We start from the raw sequence: 26,476 nt of genomic DNA on the forward strand, positions 1-26,476 counted from the left end.
AGGCTAGCTTTGAACCACTATCCTCAGTACTTGGCCTCCTGAGTAACTAGGATTATAAGCATGAGGCACCAGTATCCAACTTTCTTCTGAATCTTAAACTAAGCTGTTGTATTTGATGTGTTGCTTTCAGTTGCTTCTTGCTTCTTCCTTCTGCTTCCCCCCACCCCAAGCTGCCCAAGGTCATCATCCTATTCAGGCTGTTTTAATCTCTGGAGATTAAACTTGAACCACACCTCTACTTCTGTTTTTTTGGAGGTTTGTTTGAGGTAAAGAATCTCATAGGCTTTCCCTGACAGGGTTGGCTTGGAACAGCAATCCTCAGATCTCACCTTCCTGATTAGCTAAAATTTCAGATATGAGGTGCTGGCACCGGGCTGGATTCGGCCTTTGAAAGGGGTAAAGTCTTAATCTTAAGTAGTCATATCCTAGACTTGGTGTTATATTGCTTTGTAGGGTGACACAGGAAATGAGGGAAAGTCCTCCTGGTCTGTAGCACAATTAGCCCAAGTATCTTCAGGAACAAGGACATGCATGTCTTTAGGATGGCCCAGGACAGAACAGAAGCACTTGGAGGAATTGGTATGATGAACAGAGATGCTCAGAACAGGATAGTGGGTCCTTGTTGTCCAGGCACTCATGTCCAAATGGTATCAAGTGAGTCGAGGTAGGCAATGGATACAGGAGTGCCTGCACCATACAGAATTTATCTCAGAGACTCCTGTGTCTGGCACAAGATTCTCTGTTCTAGCTTGGCATACTGAGGAAGGAGGGCCTGATAGACCTATGTGGGTCCCAGGCCTGAAGTAGCAACCAGTCTGAGATTTGGAGCTAAATTCACAACTTCTGAAAAAGGCAAATTTGCCACACTGCAAGGCTATGAAAATCTTGTGATGTATAGAACATGCGGGCCAAGTTGGCAGTGTGTATGATATAAGCAGAAGCACCAACCACATTTGCAAGCACCTGTAAAATGTCTATTGTTTGATGACCCTCCAGTAGCTAAATTTTTTTGTTCTAGACATGGCTTAGAAGCCCAGGCTTTATGCATGAATCCTCTTGGCCATGAATTGTTTTTCAATCAAGGCTTGAATTTCCACATCCTCAGGGAATGCTGACACTTCATGTTTTTCTGCATGAAACATGACACTCAATAACTTCAGCCGTGATTTCCATTACATCAAAATGCAAACCTCAGTTTTTACCATTTCCCCTCACTGTGGACTGACTGTAGGGCTTTAGATAACTCACTATAGGAGCAAGAAACTGAGTCATCTCGAATCTTCTTTGTCACAAGGGAGCCATTTTTCAAACACAGAAGTGCCATGTAGCCAGGGGCTGGTGGTTCACACCTGTAATCCTAGCTATTCAGGAGTGTAACATCTGAGGATAATAGTTCAAAGCCAGCCTGGGCAGAAAAGTTCTCTGTGAGACACTTATCTCCAATTAACCATTCAAAACCCAGAAGTGGTGCTACGGCTCAAAGAGGTAGAGAACTTGCCTTGAGCACAAGAGCTCAGAGATAGTGCCCAGGCCCCGAGTCCAAGCCCTACTATCACAAAAAAATCAAGTGCCATGCAGTGGTCAGGATCAATTGGTTTGTATAAGATGTGACCCTCTAAGGCAGGTGTGGGTTTCTGTAGCCAGGGAAGAGTGTCTCTGGTACCCAGGGTGACTACAATGTCATCTTTCTCCAGCATCATTCCTGCCAGTGATGCTGAGTTGTCACGAGTGAAATCCACCATTTTACATTCTGGAGAACATCCATGGCAGTGGACATAATAGGAATAAATGGATCCCAGAACTAAGCATAGGGGTACTGGTGGACCAAGCTTCTGTTCTAAGTGAAGAGTGCAGACGCCAAGGCATTCCTGGGACCAGAATTTTTTAATTTTTATTATGAAAATACCATACAGAGGGGTTACAATTACATGGGCAAGATAATGAGTACATTTCTTATCAAGGATTCCTGCCTCCTCCTTTGTTTCCCCTTCCCATCCCTTCCCATCTCCCACCCCCCCACCCCTGGCCAAAGATGTAAAGTTCATTTTTCAACACAACGTCTTGTACATCTCATTGTTGCAATGGGTCCAACTGTATCCCTATTTAAACGGTTTGTGTTTGCCCTTCCCCTCCACAAATTATACCAACATCAAATACAATGAAAACAGGGGTTATATCATGGGGGAGGGACATACAAAGCAACAAAGAAATCATCTTATATGTCTGCTTGTCTCAGACATATACTAGTTATTGCAAATAAGGGAAACCGTGGGACCTACGTTTCTTTGAGCCTGGCTTACTTCACTTAATATAATTTTTTCCAAGCCTTTCCATTTCCTAACAAATGGGGAAATGTCATTCTTTCTGATGGATGCATAGAATTCCATTGTGTATATATACCACATTTTCTTGATCCATTCATCTACTGAGGGGCATCTGGGTTGGTTCCATATCTTAGCTATAGTAAATAGTGCTGCAATAAACATAGTTGTGCTGGTAGCTTTAGTATGTTCTTGTTTGTGATCACTTGGGTAAATGCCCAAAAGTGGGATTGCTGGGTCATAGGGGAGCTCTATGTGGAATCTTTTGAGGAATTACCATACTACTTTCCAAAGTGGTTGAACAAGCTTACACTCCCACCAACACTGAAGTAGGGTTCCCTTCTGTCCACATCCCCTCCAGCATCTGTTATTATTAGAGTTCTTGATTATAGCCATTCTAACTGGGGTGAGGTGGTATCTCAGTGTTGTTTTGATTTGCATATCTTTTATGACTAGAGAAGTTGAGCATTTCTTCATGTGTCTATTGGCCATCCTTCTTTCCTCTTCAGAAAAGTTTCTCTGTAAGTCTTTAGCCCACTTATTTATTGGGCAGTTGTTTCTTTGAGAATTTGTTGTTGGGGGATTTAATTTTTTGAGTTCCAAGTATATTTTAGATATGAGACCCATGTCTGTTGTATGGTTAGTGAAGATCTTCTCCCAATCCGTGGGCTTTCTATTGATCTTGCTAGATATGTCCTTTGCCATGCAGAAGCTCTGCAATTTCATGCAATCCCATTTGGTGGGACCAGAATTTGTACTGGATCTGCAACAAATTCTTTCCAGAACCATTACTGTAGTCAATGGAATAGGAGCTGAGGAACATGGAAACAGCCAAGCTACTGAATATAGTAATTCTCTCCATGTGTGAGTACCGTGGGGTACATCTGGTAAATATTTGCTATCTGGTTTCCTGTAAAATGTTCATAGGCACAGGAGCCATTGAGACATATGAGAGCCTGTGCTCTATCCATGGTATCCTCCAGCTGATGGCACTGAGCTTTGATTCTGGAGTCCAGTCACACTGGGCAGTAGGTGATGGAGAAACACATCTGAAAATGCTAGTATAATGAACAGACTGCTGACAAATTGCTCAGAACCAGGATGGCCCCAGCCTGCTAGTATATGCTTCATTGTTGATGCCCTGTGCCAGACAATGCTAGGACTGGGAAGCATCTTCTCCAAGATGATGTCCAGGGATTTGACTCACATCAAGACCAGAGAGATGATGGTCAGCCTGTCTTTGTGCATATGTATGTCACTTTGAGTCCTGAAAGAAGAAGAGGAATTGTGGAGCAGAGTCCCAGAGCAGGCTGAGCATTGACAAACTACCCATGATGGCAGAGGTCAGAGACCTCCAAACAAAAGTCCTCCTTCCTCTAAGCCACAAGTAAGAATAGTGGACTGAGCATGCATTAGTTATGATGAGATTGGATGACAGAGAGGTAAAGAATCTCTTATCATTTTTTAGTGAGTTTTCTTTTGTTTCACTTTTATACTTCACTCTCATTAAAGTTCTCCCTTGTGTTATTGTTTTTAAGGTTTATGTGTTGCTTTTTTTAATCTACAAATTTTGTGATCTTTCAACATGATTTTAAGCATGTGACTTCAGGGTTTGTGGAGGTTATTTGGTGCAGATACAGAGTCCAGTTGTGATGGTGAGCGGTATTTAGACAGCTTAGGCATGGGGCTATATATCAGTCTCACTAAAGATCTGTGCTATCTCCTTCATGGAGTACTCTGTGGCCTCACTGTGGCTTTACTGTGCAGGAGCCTGAAGGTCTTTTTTTGGTACCTCCATTCGGCCCTCCCAGCATAGCAGGTATCTGTGTCTCTGTAGTTTTCCAAGACTTTAAGCCTTCAGGTACAAAGTTGGAGACCTGTTTCCCAGCATTAATACATTGGGTACACAAATCTAAGGATCAAACAAGAAGCAGAGATTTAAAAAATCAAGTGGAAAAATAGCAGCTGTTTTTGCCAAGGTGCAGAGGCTGTGGATTTGTGAATCCATTTCTGTTTCCTTTCTTTTTCCTTTGGAGGTTTTAGATTTGATGCTTCTTTGTTAGCACCAAAATCTGACCACTTATGATCTTTCCAGAATCCTCTCTTGGGCTGGATTTTCCTGCCAAAGCTCTGTACTTCTGATCAGAGGGAGTTCTGACCTTTTTCTTTCACCATCCCATCATCTTTCCTAGTACCCAAGGTCATGTTTCTGGGCTACAAGAGTACCAGTGTTTATTTCCCTGATCACTAAATGATGGTAAAAAGCAGCTGATGTGGCTTCAACATTAATGAGCTGTTGGGATTCACTCAGGATATTTGCCCCTGTGCTAGAGACACGCTAAGGGAATCCTGCACATGGCTTCTGAGGAGAAGTGAGCTGCCAAGGTGACCATCCCTGCCTCAGCCCAAATAGGACCTCAGCTCTCTGAAGACCCCATGAAAGGAAGACTTGTTTGCAAGGGCATTGGACCATATGAAGTTTTAAGTTCTTGAGCTCCTGCTTAAGGGGTATCACAAAATAGGGAGAGACCAGTGCCTCTCAGGAATCTCTATGTTCATACTCCATGCTGAGCCTGAATTTGTCATGTGTCTTGCACTTTGTTTAATGTGTGCCTCATCTTCCCCATATGTGTCATGGGTCAGCAGGGGAAGAAAGGTGGTGCCATCGACTTCACAGGGTTGTTGTGAGGACTGAAAAGCTACTATGAGTTAAGGACATGTGATATGAAGTGTCACAAGTACAGGTTCATGGAATGTGGCAGGACAAGTCAACTCAGAACTGTGCACAAGGCCTTGGGTATGTTTTTTGAGTAATAAAACTAAATGGTAAATTTTTTTTTATAAAAGCAGCTCATCCAAGGCTGTGATAGTGGCCTCCTGACAGTACCTCTGAGGTGGCCAGAAGCTTAGAGCATGGCCATGTCCTGCCTCAAATGGCTGTATGCCATCCAAAGAGGGAGTGGGCTTGGTACACAGTGTGCAAGTATGTTTTTCCTAAAGAATGTTTGTTCACCCTCTATATATAGATTTTGTAGAACAACAGTTCTCAGTGATAAAGTAATTATTATACTTAACCATTATCATAATCAGTCAATTGGCGGGAGACCATGAAGGTTTCTGTTGTTACTGTGGGCCTTCTCTCCTCGCTGGACATACCTGGGAATAGAAAAGTAGTAGAGACCTGTTACTTCATTATTTCATTGTAATTTCTGCTAGGTATCACATTAGAGTGTTTTGTTTTTGAAACTTGGTGAAATTTTATCTCATGCAATAGCTGGGGAAAAAAGATCACAGCCAGTTTTAGATGTTTCTTCTCTGGAATTTGCTTACAGAGGTTCAGGTAAGACAATGCATGGAAATATGATGCCAATTCTGTTAATCATAGAGCATGTTTCTATGGGTTTGAAGACACTGCAACCTCAGAATTACTTATCCTCCTTATTAGTAATACACAAGTAAACATTAGTCTGCAGAAGAGATGCTGGAGTGAAGGAAAGAACAAGCATATTTTCTACTAGCACTAATATAGAATCACATGTAGTAGGCCATACCTCAATTTTCAAGCAACAAGCTATACAATTTTTTGGTTCCCAAGAATAAAACCTTCCACTTGTATTCATTTCACAATGTAGCTCTATCCACAATATTTGAGTCATAGTCAGTCAACTGAGCCAAATGTCTTTGAAGCAACTATCTTGTCCAATGGAATATCTAAGTGTTCTCAGACATTGGAATATTCAGAGATTTCTGACATCTAGAGCAGTCTGAATTCACACAATAATTCTCTGCTGAATAAGTGTCCTGGTTATAGCATCCTGGAGGCTTATGGAGAAATGAAGTAAATTCTTTTACACAAGCCACATCACTTTGCTGATTTCAAACTTCTTATCTACTTAGAATACAGAAATGAAAGGACTGTGAAAACTTCCAATAGCTAGAAATTGCCAGTGTCTGAAATAATTAAATTTACAGTCACTCTCTTTAATCTTTACTCCTGCAGATAGGAGATGTCCAATTTTCACCAGTGGAACTTGAAATTATTGCTCAGAGCTGAGATATTTTATTTGTTGCTATGATGATATTCCAGATGCCTGGACTTAACAAGATTTCTTTTTTTTGCTACTGGTGTCCACTACTCTTGTGCAGCCACTTACCAAACAACATGCAGCTATAGACTTCTTTCTTTGGTGCTTCTTTGTGAAAAAAAATATGAGGACTAAAGACTAGGTGCCTCTTTTCTAGCATCTTACCATTCTCAATATTTTCTGTACACATTTATTTATTGATGGACATCATGAATGATGCAATATCTTGACTATTATTAAGAGTGCTACAATAAATATGGAATTATAAATATCTAGTAACTTCAATCCCTTTGGAATTGTACCTACCTCTGTGGTAGTTGGATGATATAATAGTTCTAACTTTAATGAAGTTTCTCCTTTTACATATCCTTACTCACATTTGTTAATGCTGGTTAAGTGTTCTTGAATTCCTTTAGGTTTTGCTTGTCATGGAAGGTTTTTATTTCTCCATTAAATCTTCATTAAATAGCTTCCCTGAATACAGTAGTCTAGGTTGGCAATTATTTTCCTTCAGTAGTTGAATAATACCTTTCTATTTCCTCCTTGCATTTAGTATTTTCAGAATACAAATTGAGAAATCAGCTGTTAATCTAAGTGGCCTGAGATTGTAGTTCTTGTGCTTCTTTTCTTTTGCTACTTTCAATATTCTTTCTTTATTCTGTATATTTAGTATTTTTACAATACTGTATCTTGGGTTATTTTGTTCTGGTACTGTTTGCTTAAGAGCTCTATATTCCTCCATCAAGATTAGCAAAGTTTTCTACCATTATTTTATTGAATTGGTTTTCAATGACTTTAGTTTTGTTTCTTTTCCTCATCCATCCCTAAACATAAATTTGATCTTTGGACAGCGATCAAGAGGACTTGTATGTCCTATTAATATTTTCTTCTTTTTTAAACCATTAGTATCTTCTAAATCTTTTTTCAATGTCTTGCCTATTCCAGTTTCTCTACTACATTAAAAATCTCTGATGCCTTGCTTTTCACTTTGATTTATTACATAGGCTTTCACCTGAGATTTTTATTTGGGCAGTTGAGCTTTTAATTTGCACAATTTTTGTTTTAGTTTTAGTTTTCATGGTTTCCAACTTTTTATTCAATTCCACTCTCACATCCTACATTGCCTTTGCCTTCTTTAGTCCATTTAGCTGTTTATATATTCTTATGTGATTTATCTTGTTGTTTTTCTAGTATCTCTTGGAATCCAACTAGTTTTTAAAAATACATGTTCCCTTAATTATTATGGTTTAGTGAGCTCACTGGCATATCTTTCTCTTCATTTTCACTTAATTCTTTTATTGTATGTTGTTAATGAGTTTTGAGGTTGATATGCTGCTTGGTTTATTCATAAATTTCATGGTCTTTCTCTGAATATTACACATCTGGGCACTGGTTTGTGGAGATTCAGACTTATGAATGCTTTCAGTTTATGGTTTCTGCAGCTTCATTAAGATGGGAGATGACTGCATGATGTTGCATATACTGGCAGGGTAGATCTCAGTGGGTAAATATTCAATTTCAGGACTCAAGACTCTGTGTAGGACTTTTTTTCACATCAGGAGAAAGTTTGGTTTTGCAGATTATTGTAGATGGTAATGCATAGTTTTGTGTTTGTGTTAAATTCTAAATAAGAAGATTCACTGCTTCTGTTTGAGTGTTTTTAGATGAATTTAGAATCTGTGGTGTACCTTTGAGTTTTAAGGGAAACTTCTTAACCACAGTGAGAATAACGTGGAGATTGAGGGAGCAGTACTATTGTAATAATTCCAAGTTTATAAGTGGGGAGATAACATAGCAAACTCAAAGATGAAGTGGAAGGGGGTCATGAGACTAGTTAGAATGATGAAATTGCAAGCTAAATTGCCTTCTTACAGAGTAGCGGTAGGAAGGTAAATCCTCCCCAACCACAGGAGAAGAATTCCATTTTTTGTATATATTTTTTATTTTAAAGATACTGTCCAGAAGGGTTACAGTTACATGATTAAGGTAATGAGTATATTTCTTATCAAGCATTGTTACTTCCTCCTTTGTTTTCCCACTATCATCACTTCCATCCCCATCTCCAACTCTTCCCTTCCCCCCCCAACAATGAGATGTACAAGAACTCCATTTTTTATACTGACAAAGACCGAGACAGAGCAGCTAGCATATAGCTCAGGCCTTTGAAGAAGACAATGGGAGCCATTCACCAGGTCACAGGAACCTGACCTGCAGGGCTCAGCTCCACCCCAAGGGAAAGTTGCCCTTCCAGGCAGAGGAGGCTTTACCCAAGGCAGGGGGACTTTCTTCACTGGGAAAACAGAGCTAGAGGCAACTCCAAGCCTCTGCAGCATGGACAGCAATTCCAGCCACAGGAGGGTAAAAGAAAAACAATTGGAAAATGCATAAACATGAATCCTGAGAATCACTCCAGGCTGGGCTGCATGAGTGTCTCAGGAGCTAGCCCCTCATTGAAAAGCTAATGATTGCTGACAGACCTCAACCCTACCCACAACCTAGCTCCCTCACAGCAACTCCAAGCTAGAGGAAACAGCCATATCCCTCATTTGTGATATCCAAAGGGTCATAAGGTCACCAGTAAGGCAGAGCTTCGTTCTGCCTGCTCAAGCAAACTGAGTTAAGAAACCAACTAAGCCACAGGAAAAACCAAACACCACAGGCAAATCAGAGACTCCACCAAGAAACTGGTTAGGGACACAGGGGAGACACAAGATCCCTGCTCCCCCACCAAAAAAAAAAAATCAAAGAATTCTTTTTTCTACCTAATTTTTAAATTTTTATAAAAATTGTTTTTTTCATCATTTTTGTTTTTTTATTTTTAATTTTTTTTATTTTTTAGTAGGTCATGGGGCTTGAACTCTGGGCCTGAGCATTGTCCCTCAGCTCTTCAGCTCAAGGAGAGTGCTCTACCGCTTGAGCCACAGCACCACTTCCTATTTTAGTTTTTTTAATACTCTTTTTACTCTTTTATCTTTTGGTCATGTTTGTGGGGTTTTTTTCTTTATTTAATTGCTGTTCTGTTCATCCCAGATGCATGCCCTTCTTCTATTACTAGACCCCATCCTTCATTGTGTGCATACTTAATTCAGATATGGATTACTCATTCACAAACTAGCAGCCTTAACTCCTTTGACATATTATATCCTTATATTTATATACTTTTTAAGTGTTTCATTTTTAAATTTTTTGTTTCTTTTTCTTTTTTTAATCTCTATTCTCCCTTCTTACTCTTTTTCCTCTCTCTAAATTTAGCTCTTAGTTATATTCCCTCTCTCTCTTTCCCTCCCCATATTCCTCTGATCTTATTTTCTCCTCACAATTCTCTCTAAACCTATTAATTTCTGGTCTACTGACTCCTTCTTTAATTTTCTTAGTCCATTGATCCCTAGTTGTTTGTTGTTGAACCAGATAGTAGCTGTAGACATTTTGACTACGTCAAACAATCTGTGCAACTACAGGGCTCTAAGTTAATCTTGCCTTAAAATAGTGCTGTAGTGTGGAATTTGTTTTGCTTTCAAACCCAAATGGGCAGAACAAGATGTAGTAATACAAGAAAACTGGCGAGTTGAGGTATCTCAACTCCCACTCATGATAATCAGGCAACAGAATAGTTAATGAATAATCCAGATAAGAGCTCCCAAAATGTTCTACAAACACTACTGGTAAAGATGCTAAATGAAAAGATTGAAAGTCTGCAAAGAGCTCTGTGTGACCGTGATGAGGAAATGCATGAGTTTGATGAGGCTAACCAAATGTTAATAGAGGAATTTTGAGAAAGCAAGGAGGATAATCAAAGATTAATAGAAGAATTGCATGAGCAAGATGAAAATAACAAAAGATTAGAGATATTCATTGAATCCACAAACAGAAAGCTGGAGGAATCCATGGAGTCCACAAAGGGAATGCTAAATGATGTCCAACAGAAGGAAAGGGAGTCTAATGAATTTATAACCACTCAAGTAAGGGATTTGAGAGAGAACACTGAAAACCAAATTAAAGAGGTAAAGAAGTCCATACAAGATCTAAAACAAAGTTCCAACAAAGTATTTGAACCCTTAGATCTGACCAATTAAAATGAAAGGAAATAAAAAACAAAGTAGAAAGCCTTGACAGATTAGACCTTACAGAAGATGGATTCTCTAGGACTGATGACAGCCTACACATTACAGAGAAAGAACAGACAGTATTCAAGACAAATCTAAGAATTATGATACATCTAATCAACGTTTAGAAGACACCATCAGAAGGCCTAATTTAAGGCAAATGAGTGTACAGCAAGGCCTAGAGACAGAAGTGAAAGTTTTAGGAAATTCATTTAACAGGATCCTAGCAGAGAACAGCCCATATATGCAAAAAGATAGGCCCATTCAGATACAAGAAGTGTTTAGAACCCCAAATGGACCAGACCAGAACAGGTCATCCCACTGTCACATCGTAATCCCCACAAGATCAATAGAGACCAAGGAAAGGATCCTTAAACCTGTCAGGGAGAAAAGATCAATCACCTATAAAAGGAAACTAATCAGAATAACTTCAGATTTCTCAGTGGAGACCATGAAAGCAAGAAGAGCCTGGGATGGTGTGTGCCATGTCCTAAAGACAAACACCACTCAGCCAAGAATACTGTACTCAGTTACACTCTCCTTTATAATGGAAGGTCAAAAAAAAAAAAACCTTCCACAGCAAAGAAAAATTGAAACAATATATCTCCACCAAACCAGCCTTACAACAGATATTTAAAGATGTCCTACATATAGAAAGCCAACAAGAGTACAATAAAGAAGAAATGACCCCCAAACAGAGAATCCAAGAATCATAAGAAGAACACAACTGACACAACTCCCATGAAGGTGGATAACATGACAGTGCTAACTCTCAATAGTAATAGACCTAACTGTCCAATTAAGCAACATAGATTGTCTAGTTGGATAAAAAGCAAGATCCTTCTATCAGTTGGCAACAAGAGACACAGCTTGCCCACAAAAACAAACATATTCTGAAAGTGAAAGGCTGGAATAAAATCTACCAAGCAAATGGCCCCCACAAACAGGATGGAGTTGCAATCCTAATATCAGATAAAATAGATGTAAAATTAAAATTAGTGAGAAGAGATAAAGAAGTTCATTGAATACTAATAAAACATATCTCTTTCAGGAGGATATTACAATTCTAAACATCTATTCACCAAATAACAAAGCATCCAAATTTATTCAAGAATCACTACTTTCTCTAAAATCTCACATAGATCCAAAGACATTAATTGTTGGGGACTTCAACACACCACTATCCATGCTGGATAGATCAACCCTGCAAAAAACTCAACAGAGAAACCTCAGATATAAACAATTGCATAGACCAACTAGACTTAACAGTCATCTACCGAATATTTCACCTAGCAGAATCAGAATACTCATTTTTCTCAGCAGCACACAGAACATTCTCCAAAACAGACCAAATTGTAGGTCACAAAGCAATTTTGTCTAAAGTCAGAAACATTGAAATTATGCCCTGCATTCTTTCAGACCACAAGGGAATAAAATAAGTGTTCAACAACAAAAGCCACCGAAGAAAATCCTGTAACACATGGAGGCTGAACAACACACTGTTCAACCACCAGTGGGTCATGGAAGAGATTAGAAAGAAAATATAATGTTCTTGATATTTAACAAAACAAAACAAAAATTACCAGTTCCTCTGAAACACAGCAAAGGCAGTATTCACAAGCAAGTTTTTAGCTGAGCTCCTACATCAAAGAATTTGAGATAACTGAAACCAACCATTTAACAAGGCACCTGAAGCTCCATGAAAAGAGCAAAAAACCACATCCAGATCCAGTAGATGAAAATAATTAAAATTACATCAGAACTAAATGAATTAGAGTCCAAAAATAGCATTGAAAGAATCAACAAAACAAAGAGTTTGTTCTTTGAAAAAAAAAAAAACAAAATTGACAGACCCTTAGCAAATCTTATCAGAAAAAGAAGAGAACACACCCAAATAAACTCAGAGATTAGATTGGAAGCATCACCACAGAAACATATGAGATTCAGAACATTCTAAGGGAATACATTTCAAAGCTTATGCTAATAAGTTTGAGAATCTGAAAGAAATGAGTGAATTTCTAGCAAATCCTGACATGCTCAAACTAAACCAAGATGATTTAAACCAAGTTAACAGACCTATATTAAGCATCAAAATAGAAGCAACAATAAAAGCCCTCCCACTAAAGATGGGTTCAGTGATCAATTCAACAAGGCCTTCAAAGCAGAAATCAAACCAATACTCCTCCAACTCTTCAATGAAATTGAAAGTGAAAGGTCACCACCAACTCTTTCTATGAAGCCATCATAAACCTCATACCAAAACCAGGCAGGGACTAATCAAACAAAGAGAACTATAGACCCATTTCTTTGATGAACATCAATGCAAAACTTCACAACAAAAATTTGTCCAATGTATTCAATAGCTCATCAAAAAAATCATACAACGATCAAACAGGATTCATTTCAGGGATGCAAAGCTGGATCAATACATCAGATCAATTAATATAATTCATCACATCAACAAGAGCAAGAATAAGACCCACATGATTATCTCAATAGATGCAGGAAAAGTATTTGGCAAGATCTAACACCCCTTTATGATGAAAACTCTGGAGAAACTAGGAATCCATGGAACATCCCTCAATATAATTATATGACAAACATACTGCCAGCACTGTACTTGATGGCAAAAGCAAAAGCCATTTCCTCTAAATTCAGGAATAAGACAGGGATGTCTGCTCTTTCCTCTTTAATTTAGTATTAGACTGCCTAGCTAGGGCAATAAGACAAGATGCAAATATAAAGGAGATCCAAATTGGAAAAGGTAAAGTAAAACTCTCCCTCTTTGCAAATGAAATGATCTTGTATTTAAAGAATCCCATGGACTCCACTCCCAAGTTACTTGAGCTGATCTGAAAATTTGGCAAAGTACTAGGGTATAAAATTAACCCTAAAACTCAATGGCTTTTCTGTTTGCCAATAAGAAGAGTGTGGCTGAAACCAGGAAAGAACTCCTTTTGTAAAAGCCCCACAAAAAATAAAATACGTAAGTGTTAAGAAGTGAAAGACCTTTATGATAAAAAAAAAAATTAAAAACATTTAAAAGGAAATTAAAGCAGAACCAAGGAAGTGGAAATATCTCCCATGCTCCTGGATTGGAAGGATTAACATCATGAAATTGGCAATACTGCCAAAGGCTATCTACAAATTGAATGCAATATCCATCAATATCCCAACCTCATTCTTCAAAGAAATAGAAGCAATCAAAAATTCATATGGAGACTTTGCAGACCAGAGACGACCCAGGATCCAAGACTCGGCGTGAGTAGCCCCACTTCCTCACTCCTTCCCAGGGAGCAGAGGAGGGAAGGCCACCCCTCCTCCCCCCCCCCAGCACCGGTGATCTCCATCTTGGATACCGACAAAGCTCGGAGGAGTGGCTAGCTCCAGCTCAGGCCTTGGAATAAAACGAGTCATTTAGCAGGTCACAAGAACTTAACAGCGAAGTGACCTCACTGACTCAGTTCCATCCAGGGAAAAGTCACCCAGCTCAGGCGCCAGCCATTGGAGTGGCTCTCCTCACCGGGTAACCAGAGCCAGAGGCTGCCCCTCCCTCTAGCAGCCACCACAATCAATTGAAAAACAGAAACCCTGAGAATGGCTCCAGGCTGGGTGCTGTGAGTTTTTTTCACAAAATAGCCCCAGGGAAAAGCTACTGTTTGTTGAAAGGCCTCAACTCTACCCAGAACCTAGCCTCATCACTGCATCCCCCTCTTTTGTGATTCTCAAAGCAGATCACCCTCCCAGTAAACTAACCTGGGAGGGGGAATCTCAAAATCTTGGGTAAAGCAGAGCATTTTTCTGCCTGTTCCAACAAACTGACTTAAGAAACCAATCAAGCCACAGGACCTCAAGCCGACCAGAGACTCCAACCACACTCTGGTTACAGACAAAAGGGAGTTACAGGACTCTTCCCACCCCTCCCCGCCAAAAAAAAAAAAAAAATCAAAGACCTTTTTTTCTTTTTTTTTTTTTCTTCTTCTTCTTTTCTTTTTTTCTTTTTTTTTGTTTTGTTTTTTTTTTCTTCGTTTTTTGTTACCTTATATATATAAAAAAATTTTTTTTGCTTTTCTAAAACTTTTATTAATCTTTAATTTTTGCCTCTTCTGAAAAAATAATTGTTTTCCATTAACTTTTTTTTTTTCTTTTCTCCTCTTATAATTTTTATTTTAGGAATACGTGAATGTGTGTTTTCCTTTCTTTTCTTGTCTTCTTTCTCTTTTTCTTTCATTCTTAATTATCTTTTTGTTTTTTGTCTAGCTCTACTGAACTTCTGATCTTTTCTTCTCACTTTCCTATCCTTTCCATCTTTTCCTCTTTGTTCTTTTTGTGACTTAACTCTTGTCCTGCACATCCTCAGATAAACCCATAGTTAACCAGTAGACCCTACCCCCCATTGTGTACACACTTAACCCACAAACTTATTACTCAATTCAAAACCTCTGAGACTTAAATTCATTAATAGCAGTACTACCTCTTTATACCTATATAATATTTTAAGCATTTCTTTTAAAGTTTTCCACATCTCCTCTATGTCCCTCCCTTTCTCTCAACATATTCATATTCCTCTATAAATAGATGGTCTTTTAATCTCTAAAATAACATTAATTTTTACGTTTCTATTTTTTTTTCTGGTCTCTTTTCATTCCCCTTTCCCTTTCTTCTTTCTCTCTCTCTCTCTACTTGCATCCTACCCAACCTATTTCCTGCACTGTGATTAGGACATAGTTAACTCTCCCTGTGCCTCCCCACACCAATCTATTCCTATTTTTTACCCACATCTCTCCCTAACCCTAATAATTTCTGGTTTTCCAAATTCTTCTCTGCGGTTCGAAGTCCTTTAACATATAGTTGTTTGATGTCGAATAGATGTATCTGTTGAACTAGATTGTATCTGTAGACTATTGACTGTACAAATGCAAACTTTGGTTGATGGTCGCCTTAAGATAGTGTTCTAGCACAAAACTGGTGCTATCTTCATCTCAAATGGGCAGAGTAAGCCGGAAAAACACAAGAAAAATGGCAAATTCGGGTATCTCAATTCCCAATCTTGATAATCAGGGGTTAGAACAGATAATGAATAATCCAGAGGAGAGTTCCCAAATAGCTCTACAAACACTGCTGGCAAACATGATAAATGAAAAGTTTGACAATGTACAAAGGACTCTGTATGAGCGTGACAGGGAGAGGAGGCATCCCAGAAGTTTATACAGGAATATCATAAGCGTGAGGAAGCTACTCAAAAACTGATACAGGAATTGCGTGAACAACTTGAGAATACTCAAAGAAAAAGGGAGGAATGGCGTGAGCAGGCTGAGAACACTCAAAGAGATCTGCAGGAATCCCAGGAACGGGAGGAAGCTAATCAAAGAGTAATACAGGAATTGAGAGACCAGGTAGAGAACACACAAAGATCACTAAAGGCATTCATGGAATCCATTAACAAAGAGCTGAAGGAAGTCAGGGAGACCACAAAGGGAATGCTGAATGGAACCCAACAGAAGGAATGGGAGCCCAAAGAAACCATAACCAATCAACTAAGTGATTTGAGGACAAACACTGAACACCAAATTAAGGAAGTAAAGCAATTCATACAAGACCTAAAACAGAGCTTCAACAAAGAACTTGAAGCCATCAAAGCTGACCAACTAGAAGGAAAAGAGATAAAAAACAAAGTAGAGAGTCTTGACAGCAGGTTAGACCATGCAGAAGATCGAATCTCAGGGATTGAAGACAACCTAGATATTATAGAGAAAGAACATACAACCATCCAAGACAAGTCCAAGAAATATGATAGATCTATCCAACACCTGGAAGACACCATCAGAAGGCCTAATCTAAGGATAATGGGTGTAGAGGAGCACCTAGAAACAGAAGTTAATGGTCTAGGAAATTTGTTTAACAGGATCCTAGCAGAGAACTTCCCAAACATGCAAAAAGATAGGCCAGTCCAGATACAAGAAGCCTTTAGAACCCCAAATAGACCAGACCAGAATAGGACATCCCACCGCCACATTATCATCCACACAGGATCAACTCAGAAAAAGGAAAAGATCCTTAAAGCTGTCAGAGAGAAAAGGGTAATCACTTATAAAGAGAAAACAATTAAAATCACCTCAGATTTCTCAGCAGAGACAATCAAAGCAAGAAGAGCCTGGAACGATGTATGCCATGCCCTAAAAACAAACAACTATCAACCAAGAATACTGTACCCAGCTAAACTCTCCTTCATAACCGAAGGCCAAATAAAAACCTTCCATAGCAAAGAAAAATTGAAACAATACATCTCCACCAAACCAGCCCTACAAAAGATTCGTAAAGATGTCCTACACATAGAAAACCAACAAGACCGCAATAAAGGCCAAGAAACTGCACCCAAACTGAGAATCCAAGAACCATAGGAAGAACCCAGTTTTCGCAGCCCCCAAAAAGGTAGATAACATGGCAGGAACTCCCAAATACCTCTCAGTCTTATCTCTTAATGTTAACGCACTGAACTCTCCAATTAAGCGACATAGACTGTCTAGTTGGATTAAAAAACAAGACCCTTCTATCTGCTGCCTGCAGGAGTCACATCTTGCCCGTAAAAACAAACACATTTTCAATGTTAAAGGCTGTAACAAAATCTACCAAGCAAACGGACCGCATAAACAGGCAGGAGTTGCAATCCTAATATCAGATAAAATAGACTTCAAATTAAAATTCGTGAAAAGACATAAAGAAGGTCACTACATACTAATTAAAGGATCTCTCCTTCAGGAGGATATTACAATTCTAAATATCTATTCACCAAACAATGGAGCACCCAAATTTATCAAAGAAACACTACTTTCCCTCAAATCCCATATAGATCCAAAGACATTAATAGTTGGGGATTTTAACACACCACTCTCCCCACTAGATAGATCAACTCGGCAAAAACTCAACAGAGAAACCGCAGATCTAAACAGCTGCATAGATCAACTAGACTTAACAGACATTTACCGAACATTTCACCCAGCAGCATCAGAATACACGTTTTTCTCAGCAGCACATAGAACGTTTTCTAAAATAGACCACATTTTAGGCCACAAAGCAAACTTGTCTAAATTCAGAAACATTGAAGTTATACCTTGCATTCTCTCTGACCACAAGGGAATAAAATTAGAACTCAACACCAAAAGCCACCAAAGAAAGTCCGGTATCACATGGAGGCTGAACAACACACTGCTGAATCATGAGTGGGTCATGGAAGAGATTAGAAAGGAAATTCAAATGTTCATGCTATTCAACAAAAATGAACACACAAAATACCAGCTCCTCTGGGACACAGCAAAGGCAGTACTCAGAGGCAAGTTTATAGCTCTGAGCTCCTACATCAACAAATTGGAGAGATCTGAAACTAGCAATTTAATGAAGCATCTAAACCTCCTTGAAAAAGAGCAGCAAGATAAACCCCAATCCAGTAGACGGAAAGAAATAATCAAAATTAAATCAGAATTAAATGAATTAGAATCCAAAAAAACTATAGAAAGAATCAACAAAACAAAGAGTTGGTTCTTCGAAAAACTTAACAAAATTGACAGACCCTTAGCAAATCTTATCAGAAAAAGAAGAGAACACACCCAAATTAATAAACTCAGAGATGAGAATGGAAACATCACCACGGAAACAACCAAGATTCAGAACATTATAAGGGAATACTTCTCAAAACTGTATGCTAATAAGTTTGAGAACTTGACAGAAATGGACCTCTTCCTAGCAAATATTGACATGCCAAAACTAAACCAAGATGAGTTAAACTATCTTAACAGGCCCATATCAAGCATTGAAATAGAAACAGCAATAAGAGACCTCCCAGCTAAGAAAAGTCCAGGACCAGATGGTTTTACAGCGGAATTTTACAAGGCCTTCAAAGCAGAGCTCACACCAATTCTCCTCCAACTCTTCAATGAAATTGAAAGAGAAAGCTCACTACCGAACACATTCTATGAAGCCATCATAACCCTCATCCCAAAACCAGGCAGGGACTCATCAAAGAAAGAGAACTATAGACCCATTTCTTTGATGAACATTGATGCAAAACTTCTCAACAAAATTTTGGCCAACCGACTTCAACAATTCATCCAAAAAATCATACACCACGATCAAACAGGATTCATTTCAGGGATGCAAAGCTGGTTCAATATACGCAAATCAATTAATATTATTCATCACATCAACAGGAGCAAGAATAAGAACCACATGGTTATCTCAATAGACGCAGAAAAAGCATTCGACAAGATCCAACACCCCTTTATGATGAAGGTTTTGGAAAAATTAGGAATCCATGGAACATTCCTCAGTACAATAAAGGCTGTATATGACAAACCTACAGCCAGCATTATACTCAATGGTGAAAAACTAAAGCCATTTCCTCTTAACTCAGGAACAAGACAAGGATGCCCACTCTCCCCACTTCTCTTCAATCTAGTGTTAGAATTCCTAGCTACAGCAATAAGACAAGATGCAGACATAAAGGGGATCCAAATAGGGAAAGAAGAAATAAAACTCTCCCGCTTTGCAGATGACATGATCTTGTATTTAAAGAATCCCATAGACTCCACTCCCAAATTACTTAAGCTGATTCAAAACTTGGGCAAAGTAGCAGGTTATAAAATTAACCCCCAAAAATCCATGGCTTTTCTGTATGCCAACAATGAGAAAAGTGTGGCTGAAATTAGGAAAGCAACTCCATTTGTAATAGCCCCACAAAAAATAAAATATCTAGGAATTAACTTAACTAAAGAAGTGAAGGACCTCTATGATGAAAACTTTAAAATCTTGAAAAAGGAAATCAACACAGAACTTAAAAAATGGCAAAACCTCCCATGCTCCTGGATTGGAAAGATTAACATTGTGAAAATGGCAATACTTCCCAAGGCTATCTACAAATTCAACGCAATACCTATCAAAATTCCACCCTCATTCTTCAAGGAAATAGAAGAGGCAATCCAAAAATTCATATGGAACAATAAAAGACCCCGAATAGCAAAAACGCTCCTCAACGGAAAGAACACTGCTGGAGGAATATCAATACCAAATTTCAAACTCTACTATAAAGCCATAGTAATCAAAACAGCTTGGTATTGGCATAAGAACAGACCTCAGGACCAATGGAATAGAATTGAAAACCCAGAAATGAACCTACAGACCTATAGCCATCTAATCTTCGATAAGGGAGCTAAAACAATAAAATGGAAGACAGACAGCCTCTTCAGTAAATGGTGCTGGCAAAACTGGTTAACTACATGTAGAAAACTAAAGCTAGATCCTTATATATCACCCTGCACCAGAATCAACTCCAAATGGATCAAAGACCTTGAACTCAAAGCAGACACTCTGAAAACATTACAGGATGGAATAGGAGAAACCCAGGGTCTCCTTGGCTCAGGCCGAAATTTTCTGAATAGAGACCCGGAAACACAACAAATCAAAGAAAGGTTGGACAAATGGGATTGCATAAGGTTGCAGAGCTTCTGCAGGGCAAATGACATAGCTAGCAAGATCAATAGAAAGCCCACGGATTGGGAGAAGATCTTTACTAGCCATACAACGGACAAGGGTCTCATATCTAAAATATACTTGGAACTCAAAAAATTAAACCACCCAACAACAAATCCTCAAAGAAACAACTGCCCAATAAGTAAGTGGGCAAATGACCTAAAGAGAAGCTTCTCTGAAGAAGAAAGAAGGATGGCCAATAGACACATGAAGAAATGTTCAACATCCGTAGCCATAAAAGAAATGCAAATCAAAACAACATTGAGATATCACCTCACTCCAGTTAGAACAGCAAAAATCAAGAACTCTAACAACAACAGATGCTGGAGGGGATGTGGACAGAAAGGAACCTTACTTCATTGTTGGTGGGAATGTAAACTTGTTCAACCACTTTGGAAAGCAGTATGGAGGTTCCTCAAAAGACTCCATATAGAGCTCCCCAATGACCCAGCAATCCCACTTTTGGGCATTTACCCAAATGACCACAAACAAGGCCACACTAAAGCTACCAGCACAACTATGTTTATTGCAGCATTATTTACCATAGCTAAGATATGGAACCAACCCAGATGCCCCTCAGTAGATGAATGGATCAAGAAGATGTGGTATATATACACAATGGAATTCTATGCCTCCATCAGAAAGAATGACATTGCCCCATTTGTTAGGAAATGGAAAGGCTTGGAAAAAATTATATTAAGTGAAGTAAGCCAGGCCCAAAGAAACATAGGTCCCATGGTTTCCCTTATGTGCAATATCTAGTATAGGTATGAGTCAAGCGGAAAAAGTCAGAGAATGTGATGTTAGGAAAACGAACCCTCAAATATGTATTTTAATGTTTTTGTTTCATTCATGCATGTGTTTCTAACGCATTTATAAGATTATTTCTTTGTTGCTTTGTATGTCCCTCCCCCACAGTGTAACCCCCGCTTTCACTATATTTGATGTCAGTATAACATGTGGAGGAGATGGGGACAAACAAGTCGTTTAAGGATTCAGGTGGACCTGTTGCAACAATGAGAAGTACAAAATGTCATGTCAAAACCAGCTTTACAATGTCGGTGGGGGGGAGGGAGGGGGGGTATGATTGGGTGGGGCGGAGGGGGGAGGCTGGGAAGGGAGGTGAAGGGTAAACAAAGGAGGAGGCTGCAATGCTTGGTAAGAAATGTATGCATTTTCCTGTCCATGTAATTGTAACCCCTCTGTACAGTATGTTCTCAAATAAAATAAAATAAAATAAAATAAAAAAATTCATATGGAATAAAAGACCCTGGATAGCAAAAACTATCCTTAGTAGAAATAACAGTGCTGGAAGAATATCAACACAAAATTTCAAGCTCTACTACAAAGCCATACATGAAGACCTATGGAATAGAACCGAAAACCCAGAAATGAACCCAAAGACCTAAAGCCACCTAATCTTCGATAAGGGAGCTAAAAAGTATAGAATGGAAGAAAGCCAGCCTCTTCAGTAAATGGTGCTGGCAAAATTGGTTAAACACATGTAGAAAAATAAAGCTAGATCCTGGTATATCACACAGCACGGGAATCAACTCCAAATGGATCAAAGATCTTGAAGTCAAAGCAGACACCCTGAAAACATTACAGGAAGGAATAGGAGAAACAGTAGGGCTCCTTGGCACAGGCCGAAATTTTCATAATACAGACTCAGAAACACAACCAATCAAAAAAAGTTAGATAAATGGAATTGCATGAAACTTCAGAGCTTCTGAATGGCAAAAGACATAGCTAGCAAGATCAATAGAAAACCCACGGATTTGGAGAAGATCTTCACTACCTATACAACAGATAAGTGCCTCATATCTAAAATATACTTAGAACTCAAAAAAGTAAATCCCCCACAACAAGTCCTCAAAAGAAACTCCCTCCTGATTAATAAGTGAGCTAAAGGCTTAAAGAGAGATTTCTCTGAAGAGGAAAGAAGGATGGCCAATAGACATGAAGAAATGGTCAACTTCTTAGGCCATAAAAGAAATGCAAATCAACACAACACTGAGATTCCACCTCACCCCAGTTAGAATGGCTATAATCAAGAAATCTAATAACAACAGATGCTGGAGGGGATGTGTTCAAAAGGGAACCCTATTCCACTGTTGGTGGGAATGTAACTTGTTCAATCACTTTGGAAAGCAGTATAGAGGTTCCTCAAAAGACTCCACATAGACTCCACTAGGACCCAGCAATCCCGCTTTTGGGCATTTACTCAAGCAATCATAAACACGGACATACTAAAGCTACCAGCACAACTGTTCATTGCAGCATTATTCACCATAGCTAAAATACGGTCAAGATGCCGCTCAGATAAATGGATCAAGAAAATGTGATATATATATGTAATGGAATTGTATGCCTCCACCAGAAAGAATGACACTGTCCCATTGGATAGGAAATGGAAAGACTTGAAAAAAAATATATTAAGTGAAGTAAGCCAGATCCAAATAAACAGATCCCATGGTTTCCCTTATTTGCAATAACTAGTATACTTCTAGGATAATCTTACCAGACAAGCAGAAAAGCTCAAAAGCTATGTACATATGACCATATAAGATGATGCTACGCTAAATGAACCCCAAGATAGGAACACAGAGGTTTTTTTTCTTTGTTGCTATTGTTTAAAAGTACTATGTGATTTTTTTGTTTGTTTTTTTTGTATGTTCTTCCTTCATGGTACAACCCCTGTTGTCACTGTATTTGATTCTGGTGCCCTGCATCTTGTATATACATTTTTCTAACTTAGGGAAGGGAAGGGAAATAACAAAATGCTGAAACAAGGATACAGGTTGACTCAATGTAACAATGAGATACACAAGACACTATGTTGAAATGAACTTCACAAATTGTGGGGCATATATCCCTGTTTTCACTGTATTTGATTCTGGTGCCCTGTATCTTGTATATACATTTTTCTAATTTGGGGAGGAAAAGGGAAATAACAAAATGCTGAAACAAGGATACAAGTTGACCCATTGTAACAATGAGATGTATAAGACACTATGTTGAAAATGAACTTTGCAACTTGGTGGGGGGGAGGAGTTGGGGAGGTGAGGAGGGAAGAGATGGTAGGGGAAAACAAAGGAGGGAGTAACAATGCTTGATAGGAAATGTACTCATTACCTTACTCATGTAAGTGTAACCCCTCTGTAGAGTATCTTTACAATAAAATAAACATAAAAATTATGAATCACTCAGTATTCTCTTTTAAGCATTGTTTTGAAATCTGCACTTGAAGTTGTTTTATAGTAAATTTGTTTGCCTCCAATATCAGTGACTCCCTTTAATCTTGTTCGACTACTTTTACATCATTGAAACTGATTTGGCACCCTTTCATAAGCTCATACCCTCTAAGGACTTTGAATACTAACTTTGCAGAGTAAACCATACTGACAACAGGTTTCATGAGTAGCTGGTCCTATCTGTCATGTTGTGCATATTCTGCTTGCTGGAACTTCTTTTCCTCTTAAGCATTTGCATAAGCCTTAGTGCTTTGAAGTCAGTTCTTAAAACACCCAAGTTATAAACACTGAAGAAGAAGCAATGTACCAAACCTGAAAAGCCCTCTGAACATTTTCAAACTGTCTGCATGTACATTTCAGTTCCACACATACTGTATGTTTATCAAACCATCTGGAAGTCTAAAACTCTTTGCACATTTGTATTTATTATCTGATGTAATAAAAGTTAATTTCACTAACAACAAAAAGAATAGGTTCAATGTTACTTGTCAACGTAATTTTAGCTGAGGGTAAGTCATACATAGTTTATTGTGCTGAAATATGTTCCTTTTATATCTAACTTTTTGTTGGATTTCATTATAAAGTGGTATATACTGCATATTTGATATGATAGTAGAGATTCTATTGATGCAATGTATCCCATTTATTGATTTATGTGTGTTGAAACCACTTGACATCCTGTGCATAAATCCCACTTGATCCTGATTTACAGTGTATAGTTAGTTATACAAATATGTACAGTTGAGAATTTTTTTATCAAGATTCATCAAGTCTATTGTTCTGTAGTATTTTGAAATCACTATAAGGCAGATATCGTAGAATAAATTTGGAATTAGTCTCTTGTTTTCTATTTTCTAGAACTGTTTTAAAAATTAGGTGCTACATTTCTTTAAAGTTTGGTAACATTCATCAGTAGAAAACACCTAATTTTAGGATTTCTTTCTTGAGAAATATTTTCATTAGTAATTCAGTATTATTGTTTCTACTGTATGTAGGTTTCTATGGGTTCATGATTTAATTTTGTTAGATCAAATATTTCTAGAAAATCATTTTCTTCTGGGATATCAAATATCTCAACATAAAGTTAATTATAATAGATTATAATAACTATGATTTTATGTGGTATATCAGCTAAGTGCTGATGGCTCACACCTGTAATCCTAGATACTGAAGAGGCTGAGATATATGCATCATGGTTAAAAGCCCGCTTGGGCAGAAAACTCCTCCTGAGACACTTATCTCCAATTAACCACTTAAAAACCAGAAGTGGTGCTGTGGCTTTGAGCAAAAAGAGCTCCGGGACAGCCCCCACATCCTGAGTTCAAGCCCTAAGACCAACAAAAAGCTAAAATCATATGATGTGTGTGTGTGTGTGTGTGTGTGTGTGTGTGTGTGTGTGTACTTTGCATCTCTGATTTTGTGTCTTCATTCTATCTATTTTGATTCGTCCAGTATTTAGCTAGTCAATATTATCTTTTTTAAATTGTTTTTATTTTGTCAATTTTTGTCAGACTTTTCTTTTGTTTCATTCTTTTCTCTTTACCACGTTTTTCTTCTCTTCTAATTTTGAGTTTGTGCTAGTGTTTGTTTTCTATGTTTGCTTGTATTTTTCAGTAATTTCTTTTAAATATTTACATTTTATACATGCAATTATTCCCATAACATGAACCTTTCTCATATAACATAAGTTTATGTATGTTATGTGCACATTTATATTTGTTTCATGAGCTTAAAGAACTTTTCCCATGTGCCCTCCCAAATTGCTGCTCATTGAAATGGTTTTTGTTTAATAATTGCATGTCTTTGTAATTACTAAAGTTTCTAATATGTGTAGATTCTAGCTTATTTTCATTATAACTGGAAAAGAAACATGGTATGACTGAGTTTTTAAGACTTATTTTGTGATCAGATAGTAGCTGTCATTCTCTGAGAATTCTAGGGAAGCAGTAAAAAACTTTTTTGGTCAGGTTTTTTTTTGGGAGGTCAGTATTTTTAAGCCAGTCCAGGGCCTTAAACTCAGGGCGTGGCCACTGTCCCTGAGCTTTTATGCAAAAGTCTAGCGCTCTAACATTTGAGTCACAATTCCACTTCTTGTTTTTGCTGGTTAATTGGAGATGAATCTCACAAATTCCTGACAAGGCTGGCTTCAAACTACAATTCTCAGATCTCTGACTCCCAAGCAGCTGGGAATAAAGGTGTGAACCATGAGAGCCCAGCAAGAAAGGAACTTTATGACTGCCACATAAGCCATTCCAAAGCACAGAAAATCTGCTTCACCAGCTGACTCCAGGAAAGAGGTTACATAAACATGCACAATGGATAATTGACTTGTTCCCAAGTTCAACACAATTCCAGAGTGCCTAGCCATACTCCAAGTCCCAGAACAATCACTTCCACCATCCTCTATGGTTAGGTCCTTGCTCCTGAGTTATGTAAGAGTGAGGATTAGGGCTGCAGAATTTTCCTATAATTAACTCTGTGCCCAAGACTCCAGAATGCTGACCTAATGGTCCTCAGAGTTGCAAAGAGATTGTAACTCATCCAAGCTAGTCCATGGAGTAGGTCATCAAACTGCAAGCTCAGATCGTCTTGAAGAAAGAACTTAGTGAGAAATAATCTATAGCCTCAAAATATCAATAAAGATAGAATACTGACTTAATATTTTGGCTGGTTGTGGGATTTCAACTCAGAGCCTGGGGGGGCTATCTCTGAGCTCTTTGCTTAAGGCTAGCACTCTACTACTTTGAGCCATTGTGCTACTTTCAGTTTTGTTTTGTTTTGTTGAGTAGTTAATTGGAGATAAGGGTCTCACAAGGACTTTTTCTGTCCTGAATGGCTTTGAGTCATGAACGTCAGATCTCAGACTTCTAAGTAGCTAGGATTGCAGGCATAAACCACCAGCACCCAGCTAATAGTGACTTATTTTGAGACTATTTTTCTACCGTTTTTGTAAATGTGTACGTATTTAGGTTTGTGTCTACCAACCTTATGCCTGGGTTGTTAAGAGTTGGTTTTATCTTCTTTGAAGTTTGAGAATTACTTCTTTTCAATTTTTGTTTTTACTGTAGTGATTGTTTGATTTTACTTTTTTCTATATTGTCCAATTTCCCTTTTCTCTTTTTCTCATTCTTTTATTTGCTTTCTTTTCTCTGCTGACCTTTCTGGACAATACCATTTCACCCTTCCTTTAC

General features: G+C 38.3%; 1 pseudogene; it reads right to left on the minus strand.

The window, feature by feature from the left end:
• Positions 1-703: 703 nt before the first annotated feature.
• Positions 704-26,476, minus strand: part of LOC122097674 — a 99,295-nt pseudogene continuing 73,522 nt past the window's right edge.

Source organism: Dipodomys spectabilis, unplaced genomic scaffold (genome assembly GCF_019054845.1).
Source record: "Dipodomys spectabilis isolate Male_0828 unplaced genomic scaffold, ASM1905484v1 ptg000424l, whole genome shotgun sequence".
Lineage (NCBI taxonomy): Eukaryota > Metazoa > Chordata > Mammalia > Rodentia > Heteromyidae > Dipodomys > Dipodomys spectabilis.